Source organism: Vigna unguiculata, chromosome 11 (assembly GCF_037176805.1).
Source record: "Vigna unguiculata cultivar grain cowpea cultivar isolate G323 ecotype 2 chromosome 11, ASM3717680v1, whole genome shotgun sequence".
Taxonomy (NCBI): domain Eukaryota; kingdom Viridiplantae; phylum Streptophyta; class Magnoliopsida; order Fabales; family Fabaceae; genus Vigna; species Vigna unguiculata.
In genome coordinates this window covers 11125622-11140367 of record NC_140802.1, presented here as the reverse complement: position 1 = coordinate 11140367, position 14746 = coordinate 11125622, and the positions used below count along the sequence as shown (strand labels likewise).

The 14746-nt window shown below is 38.9% G+C and overlaps 1 pseudogene; it reads right to left on the bottom strand.

Moving 5' to 3' along the window:
* Nucleotides 1-692: 692 nt before the first annotated feature.
* LOC146880999 (uncharacterized) lies at nt 693-6166 on the bottom strand (annotated as a pseudogene).
* Between the last annotated feature and the right edge of the window lie 8580 nt (nt 6167-14746).

Sequence of the window (14746 nt, the reverse complement as noted above, 5' to 3'; positions counted from 1 at the left end):
TCTCTTTTTTTTATACAAAGAACATGCAGAGAAACAAAAATTTTGAAATCCCACTTTAGTGTACAAATGAGCAATTCCAAGAACCAACCAACAACAAGTGCGCGCACAACCACACTTGTTGTGCGCGACCACACTTAATTGAACACCCATTCTCAAAACAATTCCAAAGCTCCAAAATTTCCTAAGGTAGGAATAATCATGGTTTTTCAGGCTAAGGGCTTGTAATGAGCTGTAGAACAATGAAGGGTATGCAGGCTCAAAAAGGGGTATCAACAGAAATAGTTCAAGGTAGGCTCATCTGGCTATAGGCTCACAAAACAAAATTGCCTAAATCATATCCCAACATGCATGTGTATCAGGAAAGTATAAGAAAGAATCAAGCCAAGGCCACTGTGCAAGCATTCAAGAGGCGGTATCACACAACAAAGAACAGAGAGTGGCTCAAATTCTCACACAGGATAAAACAATTCCAAAAGCAACTTGACATGCAAAGACAAAGTAAGGATATCAGTTCACAGAATAACCAACAACTCATCCTCCAAAAGTGAAGTGAGTGTTCCAAACAGAAAGCAAAAACATAACACTAACTAACACAAATTAACAAAAAGGAATCAAACAAAAGGAAACAACAACAGCCAGACCTAGACAAGTGCAATAAAAGTAAAGAAGAAAGGGAAAGAAAACTCCCTGAATCATGGTGGAACAGTAGTGGGGTCAAGCAGGGAAGTTTCCTCCACAACAGTATCCACCAAGGCAGGATTGCTGAGGAATGGCTTAAGACGATGCCCATTCACTTTGAAGCTCTTATCTGTGGACTGGCTTTTGATTTCAACTGCACCATAAGGATAAACATTAGTGACAACAAAAGGACCAATCCACTTTGATCTCAACTTACCCCCCATGAGTCCAAGTCTGGAGTTATACAGTAAAACTTGCTGACCAACAACAAACTCCTTTCTAGCAATGGAGCTATCATGGAATCTCTTGGTCTTCTCCTTGTAGAACATAGAGTTCTGATATGCCTCCAAACGGATCTCATCCAACTCGTTCAACTGCAGCTTCCTTTCCTCCCCAGCTTGATCAAGAGAGAAGTTGCATGACTTGACAGCCCAATAGGCTCGATGCTCTATCTCCACTGGAAGGTGGTATGGCTTACCAAAGACAACCCGATAAGGAGACATCCCTATAGGTGCCTTGTAAGCAGTCCTGTGAGCCCATAGAGTGTCCTCAAGTCTATTGCTCCAATCCTTCCTGTTGGGCTGCACAATCTTCTCCAAGATCCTCTTGATTTCTCTGTTTGAGATCTCGACTTACCCATTAGTTTGGGGGTGATATGGTGTAGAAAGTTTATGCACAACCCCGTACTTTTGAAGCAAAACCCCCAAGGATCTGTTGCAAAAATGGGTGCCTTGGTCACTAACAATAGCTCGAGGAACTCCAAACCTGCAAAATATGTGAGACCTAACAAAATCCACAACAACTCGAGCATCATTAGTTCTAGTGGCTTTGGCTTCCACCCATTTTGAAACATAATCAACAGCAAGCAAGATGTAAGTGAAACCAAAAGAGATAGGGAAAGGGCCCATGAAATCTATACCCCAAACGTCAAACACCTCACAAAATAGCATGGGTTGTTGAGGCATCTATTGTCTCCAAGAAATGGCTCCTCCTGCTCGTTGGCATTCCTCACATGTGCTACAAATCCTCCACGCATCTTTGAAGATGGTGGGCCAATAAAATCCGCAATCTAGCACCTTACAGCTGTCCTTTGTGTGCCAAGGTGATCACCAGGTGCAGATGAATGACAAAATTTGAGGACTGAGTCAATCTCATGGTCCGGAATGCATCTCCTGGTAACTTGATCACTACACATTTTCCACAGATAGGGGTCATCCCAAATGTAATACCTAGCATCGCTCTTGAGTTTATCACATTGAGCTCTGGATGCTAGGGGAGGAAAAACAGAAGCAGCAAGATAATTAACAATGTTAGGAAACCAAGGTGAGGAAGAAGTAGAGAGTGTCAACAAACTTTCATCGGGAAAGTCATCCCGGATCGGTGAAACATCATCAGTAGACCTCTCAATCCTGCTTAGGTGGTCTGCTACCAGGTTTTGTGCTCCGCTCCTATCACGGATCTCCAAATCAAATTCTTGGAGCCAGAGCATCCATCTTATCAGCCGTGGTTTTGATTCTGCCTTCTTCAACAGGTACTTAAGAGCTGCATGGTTAGTAAACACAACAACAGGAGAACCAAGCAGATAAGATCGAAACTTTTCAAGTGCAAAAACTAACGCAAGGAGCTCTTTTTCTGTGTTGGTGTAATTTGATTGGGCAGCATCTAATGTCCTGGAGGCATAGTAGATTACCCTCGGCTGCTTATCAATCCTTTGAGCTAGAACATCCCCTAATGCATAGTTGGATGCATCACACATAAGCTCAAATGGGGCTGTCCAGTCGGGCGCCTGAATGATTGGAGTTGTGGTCAGGGCCTTCTTGAGGCAATCAAAAGCCTCTTTGCATCCTTCATCAAAGATGAAGTCAACATCCTTTTGCAGTAGGTTGGATAGTGGGAGGGCCTTCTTACTGAAGTCTTGAATGAAGCGTCTGTAAAACCCTGCGTGGCCAAGAAAAGAACGAACCTCTCGCACAGAAGAGGGGTAAGGCAATTGTGAAATAATTGAGATCTTGGCAGGGTCAACTTCAATGCCCTTTTTTGAAATTATGTGCCCCAATACTATGCCTTGTTCTACCATGAAATGACATTTCTCAAAATTGAGAACAAGGTTAGATTGGATGCACCTGTTTAAAACTCTATCCAAACTATCCAAACATGCATCAAATGAGGACCCATATACAGTAAAGTCGTCCATAAACACCTCTATGCATTTTTCAAGAAAATCACTAAAAATGCTAAGCATGCACCGCTGGAATGTGCCAGGGGCATTGCATAGGCCACACGGCATCCTCTTATAGGCAAAAGTGCCAAAGGGGCAGGTGAATGTGGTTTTTTCTTGGTCCTCAAGTGCAATGTGAATTTGAAAATAACCAGAAAACCCATCAAGAAAGCAATAATGGGACTTACCTGCCAAGCGCTCAAGCATCTGATCAATAAAAGGTAGGGGGAAGTGGTCTTTTCTGGTTTCTTGATTTAGCCCTCTATAGTCAATGCAAACCCTCCAACTGTTTTGCACTCTTGTTGGAATCAGCTCCTCTTTTTTATTCTTGACTACAGTGAGGCCAGTCTTCTTTGGAACAACATGGATGGGGCTAACCCACTGACTGTCAGAAATGGGGTAGATGATCCCAGCTTGTAGAAGCTTGGTCACCTCCTTCTTTACAACATCCGAGATGACAGGGTTGAGTCGCCTCTGTGGCTGTCTCACTGGCTTTGCTCCATCTTCCAACAATATCCTGTGCATGCATGTTGATGGGATAATACCAGGGATGTCAGCCAATGTCCATCCAATTGCCTTCTTATGCTTCTTAAGAACTTGCAACAACCTCTGCTCTTGTTCAACAGTGAGGGAGGTGGAAATGATGACAGGAAGTTTGTTCTCCTCCTCTAAGTAGACATACTTGAGGTTGTCTGGCAGTGGTTTCAACTCTAGAGTACTGGATGCTGGCTGAATATCAGGAACCAGAGGGGAGGGAGAAATGGGTTCCACAGCCTGTACCTGAGCATAACAATCAGATGCATATGTACTTTCTGCAACATGGTTAGTGCAACCTGATTGTATAACATCAAAGTGAATAGGTACAACATCCAGAGAGTCAAACTCTGTACATTCAACATTATCCATATCATATTCAGCATCATCAGAATTAGAATCAGAATTAGAATTAGAATCAAGAACATCAATGCATGCAAATTCAGATAACTCAGACACGGATGAATGTTTTAATGTATGCAAAGAGTGGAAATCAGAAATCAATCCATCAACAACATCATCAATAATATCCACGTGAAAAACAGAATGATCCTCAGAAGGATGTTTCATGGCATTCAGAATGTTGAATCGCACAACAATATCATCAAACTCCATGGACAAAGTACTTGCATGGACATCAATTTTGGTTCGTGCAGTTTTCAAAAATGGTCTGCCTAAAATGATTGGTGCAGAACCATGTGAAAATCCCTCTTCCATATCAAGAATGTAAAAATCAGCAGGGAAAATCAATTCACCAACACGAACCAAAACATCATCAACCAAACCTGCGGGGTGGGCAACACTTCTATTTACAAACTGAATCACCACACCCGTAGGTTGCAGGGGTCCAAGAGAAAGAGATTTAAAAATAGACAGAGGCATTACATTTATTGAAGCACCAAGATCAAGCATTGCATTTTCAAATTTATTGTTACCTATGATGCAACGTACACAAAATGTACCTGGGTCCTTACACTTCTCAGGAATCTGAGGAACAGATTTACCTATCAATGCTGACACGTTTCTGCCCATGCTGATCTTTTCGTTTCCCTTTAGCCTCCTCTTGTGCGTGCATAGCTCCTTCAAGAACTTTGCATATCTGGGAATCTGTTTAATGGCATCCAACAGAGGTATGTTCACCTCCACCTTCCTGAAAGTTTATAAGATCTCCCTGTCAACCTCTTCCATCTTTTTGCTTGGAATGGCTCTTGGAGGGAAAGGAAGAGGTATGGAAGGTGCAGTAGTAGAGGTGGAAGGTGTAGAAGTTGCACTAGATGTGGAAGGACCAGCTGCATGAGCATCACGCTTTCTCTGAAGTGTGGCAGGGTCGGCTTCTTTTGGAGGTGTAGGCTCGGAAGTGGGAACTTCAATGTTCTTCCCAGATCTCAAAGTAATGGCACTCACATTCCTAGGATTTTCCACCGTCTGTGATGGAAGCTTGTCAGAATTTTGAGCTTGTGCCTGGTTTAGCTGAGTGGCCATCTGCCCCATTTGATTTGTCAAACTCTGGATTGAAGCCCTAGTCTCCTGCTGGAATTGCATATTTTGAAGGGTCATCATCCTGACTAACTCCTCCAATGAAGTAGAAGAAGAAGGTGCAGGTGCTGCAGCAGGAGCTGGTGTAGGTACAGGTGGAACATGAGCAGCTTGTGGTGCAGGTGCAACTCTTTGTTGTGGAGGTGGTTGCACATTTTGAAATTGTTGGGGCTGCTGGTTACCCTGGTTTCCCCATCTCAAATTAGGGAGATTCCTCCATCCTGGATTATATCTGTTGGTTGACAAATCATGGTGGTTTTGTTGTTGTTGTTGGGGCCTATTGTTGTTGAAAATATTTGCTGCATAGGCCTGAGGTGTGTCCACTGGTGTAGAAGAAGAAGGAGAAGCAGCTTGTTGTTGCAATGCTGGGCAAGAGTCTGTAAAATGATCAACAGATGTACAAAGGCCACAAACTCTTGCAGCTGGAGCTCTCTGATTGGAAGCAAGTTGGTTGACTAGTGTGGTAAGAGCATCAATCTTACTCTCCAACTTCTTCGTGTACTCTGCTGCTCCTACATCATGAACACCTCTAACAACTATGGCATCACTCCTTGTGCCAAATTGTTGAGAATTTGAAACCATGTTCTCTATCAATTGTCTGGCTGCAGCTGGGGTTATGTTACCAAGGGCACCACCACTTGCGGCATCAATCATATTTCGATCTATGTGGTGCAAGCCTTCATAAAAATACTGCAGAAGGAGATGTTCAGAAATCTGATGGTATGGACAGCTTGAACAGAGATTCTCGAACCTCTCCTAGTACTCATAAAGGGTCTCCCCAGATTGCTGCTTGATGCCAGAAATCTCCTTCCTTATGGCTGTTGTCCTTGAAGCAGGAAAGAACTTGGCAAGGAACAATCTCTTCAGGTCATCCCAGCTTGTGATGGACCTGGGTGCTAGGTAGTACAGCCAGTCTTTCGCATTACCCTCCAAAGAATGAGGGAACGCCTTCAAGTATACATGGTCCTCTTGTACATCTGCAGGCTTCATGGTGGAACAGACGACATGAAACTGCTTCAAGTGTTTGCACGGGTCCTCACCTGCAAGACCATGGAACTTTGGCAATAAGTGTATTAAACCAGTTTTCAGCACATATGGAACCTCCTCCTCAGGGTATTGTATGCATAAACTATCATAAGTGAACTCTGGTGCAGTGAGCTCATTCATGGTTCTCTCATGAGGTGGAGGAGGTTGAGCCATGTTATCAGTATGAAAATGAAAATGCTCAGAATAAACAGTATGCTCAGAATGCAAAGAATAAGGAGTGTTAGGAATGTGATGAGAATCAGAAGAATCAGGAAATGTCACTGAATATTCAGCATGCAAAGATGGATTCCTAAGATGCCTACTTCCTCTGTGAAATGTCCTATCAATCTCAGGGTCAAATGGTTGTAATTCACTTGGGTTTCCCCTAGTCATGCACCAAAAAGCACTAATTGTAGTGATATTGGCATAACAAAGGGTATAACTACAAGTATACTCAAACGACCTTCAAATGACTTGAAAATTGGTAGGATATTCCTTTGAGTGGTCAAACAGAAGCACACAAAAAATCAGATCAAAACTCAAAGCACAAGTATTTTTTTCAATTTTTCAAAAGTAAAAAAAATTAAGAAAAATCACAAAAAACATTGCTGAAATGTAGAAAATGGCATTTTCTGGAGAATCTGAGTTTGCAATCCGGCGGAGTGGTTATAACAAGGTGGGAAATCAAATTCTACCCCAAATCCATATAAAACAATAGTGATTCTGATAACCAGAGCAAAAGTTATGGTCCTCTGAAGTTTCACTAAAAATCAGTCCAAAATTTTTTTGAATCTCTTAACTCAGACCATACCAACTGCTCCAGCTATTTTTCCTATCAAGTTCAATGTCTTAGAAGTGGGGGGAAAAATTTCAAGTCAAAACAAGCACCGTAGCTACCAAAACAAAAATTCATAAGTTAAATGCCAAATTCAGACACTATTCATGCACTATTCACAACACTACAAATGACACTATTCATGCGCGCCGCGACACTATTCACTACACTACACAGAAACACACAGGAATGGAAACAGACACTGAACTTAACACAACATTAACATCACAATGAACATATACCAACTCAACCACACTTGAACTACACACACACCAAAACACAAAACACAAACACACTAGAAATTTTACTTTGAACGAAACGATTGGTCCCCGGCAACGGCGCCAAATTTGATAGAGGCCGTACCCCACCAAATTCAAACATATTAAATATAGTATATGAAAGTGAACCAAGTCGTCTCCCAACGACCAATATTTTCATTTAAAGCGAAATTTCCAGATTAACACAACAATAAAACACAAGGGGGGGGGGGGGGTTGGTAGATTCACACAAGTTTGCTAAATTCTAATCAAAACACCAAAACTGAATTAAACACACAATTCAAAACGTACTGGTCCCTTGATTCCACTGAAAATCCACCAATCACAGGTTACTAAATCAAGTCTCTTATCCAATTTACTCTCATGAAATCTGAATTAATCAACTATGTGAAAATTAACACAGCTTCATTATGCCATTAACCATAGCACACATCCTACTTTCAATTTCACACACACATACACACACACACACAGATTAAGCAACTGTGGCCAAAACCCGAACTCACTAAGCATGACAAGGATTCTGAAATTGTGCAAAATATGAACCCACGATTAAGCATCACAAATTCCATTTCATTCAAAGCTACGAAATTGAATAGGATGAAGAGAAATTAGGAATTGGAGTGCACTGCAAAACATCAACCTCATGGTTTCAAATCAGTTTCTTCAAGGAACCAATACGAAAAACTTAGCTAGACATGGAAAATGAACAATCAAACACTTTAAAACTGCAATAACAAAACAGAACCAAGAACCCTAACTTATGAAATCTGAAAAACGCAATTTAATAGCAAAAATAGAGATTTCAAAGCTTAAATGGAATGCAAAACGGTATTGTCATATATAAATGCGAAAACCCCATGAATGGGTATTGTTCCAAGTCAATAAAACCCACAAAACGAACTGTCCAAGCAAGAAAACGAATTCAAAACGTAAAACCCTCAATGGGTGCTGTCAAATATGCATAAAAACGGTAAAAATGAGCCAAAAACGTGAAAAACGCAAGGGGGCCGTCCATGGAAGCTTGGAGAACGAAAATGGAGGTTTTGAAGAGAGGTTGAAGATGATGGAGCGGCTGGCCTCCTTTCATGCAGACCTAATTCGTGGTCATATCACCCCTGCCACTCATATTTACAAAACTGCCACTCTGCCACTCAGATTTAGAAAAATGCCACTCTGGGCCTCAAATGTTGACCCGTTGACTTTGCTGACGTGGAAATGACATGGAAATGATGTGGCAATGATGTGGAAAGTCTCTTCAACTAAATATTAATGTCCAAGCTCCAAAATTGCTTCACCCAAATACCTAAAAATAATTAAAAACAAAAATTAGGCCAAATAATGTGAAATTAGTCCAAATTCGGATCAGTGGCCTAATAAAGCCCAACAGATGAAAAACACTCTAATGATGAACAATTAAGCACTAATCAACTGTCTAATAGGTGCACAAAGGCTAGTGGAATAGAAGAAAATAATGACTCATCAACAAGTTAAATAACTGTGGTTATAATTTTGTGAACAACATATTCAATCAGCTAAAATAACAATTAATCAACTGATTTCACTTAAAGTAAGTGAAATAAGTGAAATAAACTGATTGAGAAGTTTTTCAATTGGTTCAATATGTTAATTTACAAGCTATAAAGTCTGTCTTTTTCTGAGAGAATTGGAGAGACGGTCTTTTGTGCAAAATCACTTAGAAAATCTGTAGAATCTCTTTTTCTCTAAACAAGACAATGCTTTTGTTGTTTGTCATCAACTTAGAGGCGTTGGAGTTGTGACTCCTCTTGATTTGTGCATCGAAGAAAGGGTATTTCTTGGCTAGGGAGAACCAATCTTGAGGTTTTATCTTTCTTGTGCACTTGTGGTGTTCTTGGTGTGAGTCTAGGTTTGCAAGAGGGTTTTTGTAGTGCAATTTGTGTTTTCTTGTGTGATTTATGAAACTTGTGGTGTGTTCTTCTATTTTAAAGAGTTCAATTGTAAGGATATTGTAACCTTTTGAAATGGTGGAAAGTCAAGCTCAGGTTGTCTTGACTAACTAGATGTAGCTCCATTGGAGGGAACCATTACAAAACCCTATGTGCATTGATTTAACTTTTCTACATTACATTGTTCGTAATTGATATTTTCAAGAAAATCAATTTATGTGATCTTTTATAACAATCTTGACATGTTTGTATAACTAATCGATAAAAAGTGCATCTTCTGTTATTTGTAATCAATCTTGGTTGATAAATTGATCAAGTTTGAAATATCAGTGTTGAGTGATTTTTCTATATATTCACTGTCAGGAGTTTAATTTGTTGTTCCTATTTTTTCAATATGTTAAAATGTGTGATTCATAAATGACACTTTACTGAAATACTTGGTTAATCAAATTTGAAAAGAAGGTTTTTACAAAATTAAAACAGAACATAAATTTTTAAAGGGCCAATTCAACCTCCCCTTCTTGGCTTAATACTTCTCTTAGTAATTACAATTGGTATCAAGAGCGGATTCTTGGAAATTACTCATGTTTGATCCTAAAATGTTTTTTTCAAATGTCTAAAAACAGACTTCCCTTTATAAAAGGTGCATCTACACATAAGCCTCCTATATTTAGTGGTTTGAACTACCAATTTTGCAAAATACAAATGAAAATTTTTATAGAATCAATTGATCAAGAGATTTGGAATGCTATCATGAATGGACTATTTACTCCTAAGAAAACTTTTAATAATGAATAAGTCAATAAGCCATGGAATCTCTAGACAGAAGAAGAGAAAAAGAAGGCTTAATATGATTGTGTTGCCAAAAACATCTTGACATCCGCTTTGAATATGAATGAATATTTTAGGGTTTCTCAATGTATCCAAAGGACATGTGTGATGTGCTTGAAGTCACACATGAAGAAACAAATAATGTGAAGAGGTCAAAAAAGCATGCATTGATCCAAGAATATGAGTTGCTCAAAATGCAGTCCGGAGAAACAATAGCTGAAATTAAAAAGAGGTTTACACACATTGTGAACCATCTCAATGGCTTGGGAAAGGACTTTGACAAAGAGGAGTTGAACATCAAGGTCTTGAAGTATCTTGATTGAAGTTGGCAACCCAAAGTCATGACAATCTCAGAATCCAAAGATTTGTCAATAATGATTATTGCTCCTTTGTTTGGAAGGCTTAGGGAGCATGAAACTGAAATGAACATGATGAACAAACAAGAGAGTAGTGAGAAAAAGGTAAAGAACATTGCATTGAAGTTAAACACTAAGAAGAATATTGAGTCAGATGAAGACATGACTGAGTTCAGTGAAAATGAAAACCTAAATCTCCTTGTCAAGAAGTTTGGAAGAGGAAGAATGACTTCAAGGAACTTTACTCTTGTGGAGAATAGTTTGTAACTAATGAAATAAGTAATTAGTCAAGAACGAGAGGGGGAGGTTGAATTGGCCTTTTTAAAAACTTTAGTCCTTTTTTAACTTGTAAAAATACCTTTGATTGAATCAAAATAATCAAGAAGTCAGTATACAATAACTGCTGAACCATGCACTTTCAATCGATTGAAAACAAAGTTAACAAATTGATTTAATTAAACAAATAAAAAAGCAGTATATTTCAATGGATCAAAATATCAAAACAGTCGACTAAAATATTGGGAATTCTGCAGAAATACAAATTTGAAGATTAGCTTAGAAACAATATTTGAAACTTATCAAGATTGATTTCAATCAATAAAATAAATAGAGATACAATCTTAGATAATGTAAAATCACTCAAGAACCTTTAAAAGACTATAAAAATTAAATTTCTTGAAACTTTATATTAAGAACGAAGGAAAGAGAGAGTGTTACAAACACAAGCACACAAATTTTTATGCTTGTTCACAAAAAACTAAGCTACATCCAGTTTATTAGAACAATGTAAGCCTGATCATGCACTATATCAAAAGAATTACAAAATCTCTCAAAGATTATACTTTTGAAAAAAGCAAAACACCAAGATCCTTGAATCCCTCAAGAACCTTAACCTATACACTACAAGACCCCACTTGTAGACCTAAAATCACACAAGGAACAACATAGAAGCACAAGAAAAACCAAACCTGGGTGGACGCTTTCCCTTGCCAACAAAAACACGTTCTTCAATGCTTCAAACAAGCAAAAATTTGCACCAAGATCCAAAGATCTTCAATCACAAGCTACACATTGTAATCAAAGAGAAAAATTTTTCCAAATTCGTTCATTATTTTTCGTGCTTAGAAATATGAGGTGTTACTCCATTTTCTGAAAAAAAAAGCTTATATAGTTTGGTCATAAGTGAATTCAACAAGTTGATTTGTCCGTACAATATGTCAATTTCTCTTGACTTAAGTGAAATCAATCGATTGAATAACAATTCAACTGATTGAATACATTTATACCATAACTATATGAAACAAGCATTTTAACCTATTAAGAACCTTTTTAACATATTGAAAATGATACACACAAGACAAAATGAATCTACACTATGTCATATAGTATACGAATACAATTCAAACTTCAAGCTTTGAGATCTTCATGATAACTCTAAATGGAAAAGAGCACAAGCTTGATCATCAACAAGTTCTCATCAATTCTTCATCAAACACACATGATCTCATGCACTTGCTTCATCAAATCCATGCACCAAGGTCACTTATACTAACAATCTCCCCTTGATTTGATGAAGCCAACATACATTGTTCTTAGAATTGAATTGATGAGGCAAAATCCATTGTGAAAAATTGAAATAGCTTTTGCACACAAAAGAATACACACATATATGCGTACAAGCAAAAGCATACAAGCACACATGCTCCCTTATCACTATTGTGGTTTTATTTCATATTTTATTGCAATTCCAGTCATTCAATAGTGCAAGCAATTCAATTCCAATTATCTTAATCAGTTCATGATATGTAGCTTAATTTTCCTCCCCCTTTCAATTTACTAAATCAATGGCCATAGGCTCAGGTTCAACAACTTCCTCCTCATCTTGATGCAACATCATATTCTACGATCCATGTGTTGCTAATCTTGGTGAACCCCATCTTGTGCATGTTGAAGTAGAGACCCCATTCAGCAAACCACAATGAACTCCTCAAGCTCTCCCTAAACATCCACTCCAAAATGCTCAACGATCGACAACAAAGGGCAGCTTCAAATCTATGAGCCTCTTTGCTTTCATCATGTAAGACCCGGGGAACTTAAATAATTAAATAAATAATTATTTAATAAATACGGGTAGTAGGATCCTTTGATATGTTTGAGCGTGATAAGAGAGTATAAATTTCTAAATTTATAGAAATTATCACGAAATATGAATTGGTTGTGCACTTGCTTTGGGGTTGGATGGTTGTGTGTTCGAACCTTAGCTTAAGCAAAATGACTTTCTTTTTGCTAAAATCAATTTTGGCATGAACATGAAGAGTCAGACAAACCCTAGCCGTTAGAGGGCAGCTAGGATGGCTAGAAAATTGTCTCAAAACTTTCGTTTTATGGCCATTAACCCTAATTAAGGCATGATTAAAGAGACCAAATAAGGGAAGAGAAGGGTTTGAGAGTCTATCATTGGTATGTACTGTGAGGAGAGGAAAAATTAAGACTAGTAACTGAGTTATGGGTGAGAGGAATAATGGAATTGGAAAGGAGCAACAAAGGCTATTGTTGATCTAGGGGCAACTAGAGGATTTGTCAAATTAAATAAGGAATCCAGGTTAGAGGAGTTCTTGTAGAGTGTTTTAATTTTTATCGTATGAATATTTATTATATAGAATTATTGAAGTGTATGACATTGCCATTCTCGAACTCTTTCGCATTTCTGGATTTTTCCAAAAACCGCCTGGCGGCACATGAACTGCCGTCACGCACCGCATGTGTTTGAACCCAGTTTTCTAGGTTTCCTATGAACCGCCTGGTGGTTGAGGGTGACCCGCCAGGCGACGCATACTGTGTTGCCCAATTCTTCTTATTTGTTGGTTTGTCAGTGGTGTCGTTGTGCTTGAGTTGGATTTTTGTTGTACATATATGATTGGCATGACGAATTATGGTATGCAATTATTTATTTGGTGGAAATTGCATGAACTCTTGAGAGAGGTCGTACCCGATCAAATAAAACAGGTTAAATGTAGTATGTGAAAGTTGAACCAAGTCGTATCTCAACGACCAATGTTTTCGTCCACAACTTAATTTCTAGAATTACACACAACACCAAAGGAGGGGGGTTGATAGAGTCGCACAAAACTTAATTTGTATTGCAGAGTAATTTAACAGTTGTATAAAAACACAATGATTCCTTGATTCAATTGAAAGTCCACCAATCACAAATTACCAAATTAACTGTAAGTAATCACCTAAGCAAAAATTACCATGGATTCATTATGTCATTAAGCACAACAAATTTCAGGCAATTAACACCCACAGATTGAAGTAAGCTGTGACAGAACTAGGGATGGCAACGGGGCGGGGCGGGGACGGGTTTCGATATCCTATACCCATCAACGCAGAAAAAGTTCATCCCCATCCCCATACTCAAACCCAACGGGTATCAAACTTTTGTCCCATCCCCATCCCCACCGGGTAACGAGTATAATCTCGTATCCATACCCATACCCGTGTTCTAACTACTTCAATATTATTTTTTATAAAAGAAAAAAATTACGGTAAAGAAAACATAATATTATCAAATATTCAATATTAGGAGGATGATTGTTTCTTCCATATCAAATCCTTGAAATAAATTATAAATGTCTACATTTTAAATTAGAATACCAAATAAAATTTCATGAGAACCAAAACCTTTATTAAATTTGAAAAGTACAAACATTAATGAAACTTTTCCTGCAGAGAACAAATAAGATCGATTAGGCACAAGTGTCACCTTACCCATATAGTCTGCTATCTCCTTGGTTGGCCTCATCCCATTTGGCATATATCGGCTTGGACCCGGGAAGGGTTACCTGCAGAAGGGACTCTGAAGCTTAAGTCAGCGAAGGCTATCAAAAAGTCAAAACAGGTGATTAATGAAGTAATCAATGCCTACCTTTAATTTGTGGGGTCCATGTATATTTATAGATTATTAATTATGTTTGCCCATTCCATGGGCTGGGCCCTACTTTGGGCCATAGGTGGGCCTAGGCCTTGGCCCAGGCCCTTAGCCTCGACTGTTGTGGGCTTACTGGATTTCAGGGGTGCTTTGATTTCGTTAAGTATCTTATGGTGGTCGGTGTAGGCCGATTACCCCTTTGGCGGCTTGTGCCGCCATTGCTCATACGTTGTCCTAGGCTGGTTATTTCTTTTAACGTCTTAGGTTACCGGTTCAGGCTGGTTAGGCTTAGGTCAGCCTAGGCCGGTTACCTGAATAACTTTGCGTATAGATATGGTGATCGTTTATTATCATTACTTGGTTGAATTGGCTAGGTGTGATACACCAGTCCCCCAGCCTTTGCCGATATAAGTATGTTGGTGAATGATGATATATGCTGATATGCTAGCAAGGCCGGTTTGGTGTGATACACCAGTCCCCTAGCCTTTAAGTGTGATGAACAATGTTAAGGCTAAAGACGGGAAAAGGTTGGTAGCAGGTGAAGGGGTGTCAGAGGTCTAATCAAAAAGGGGTTTTTGCGCCGTCGTTTCTGATA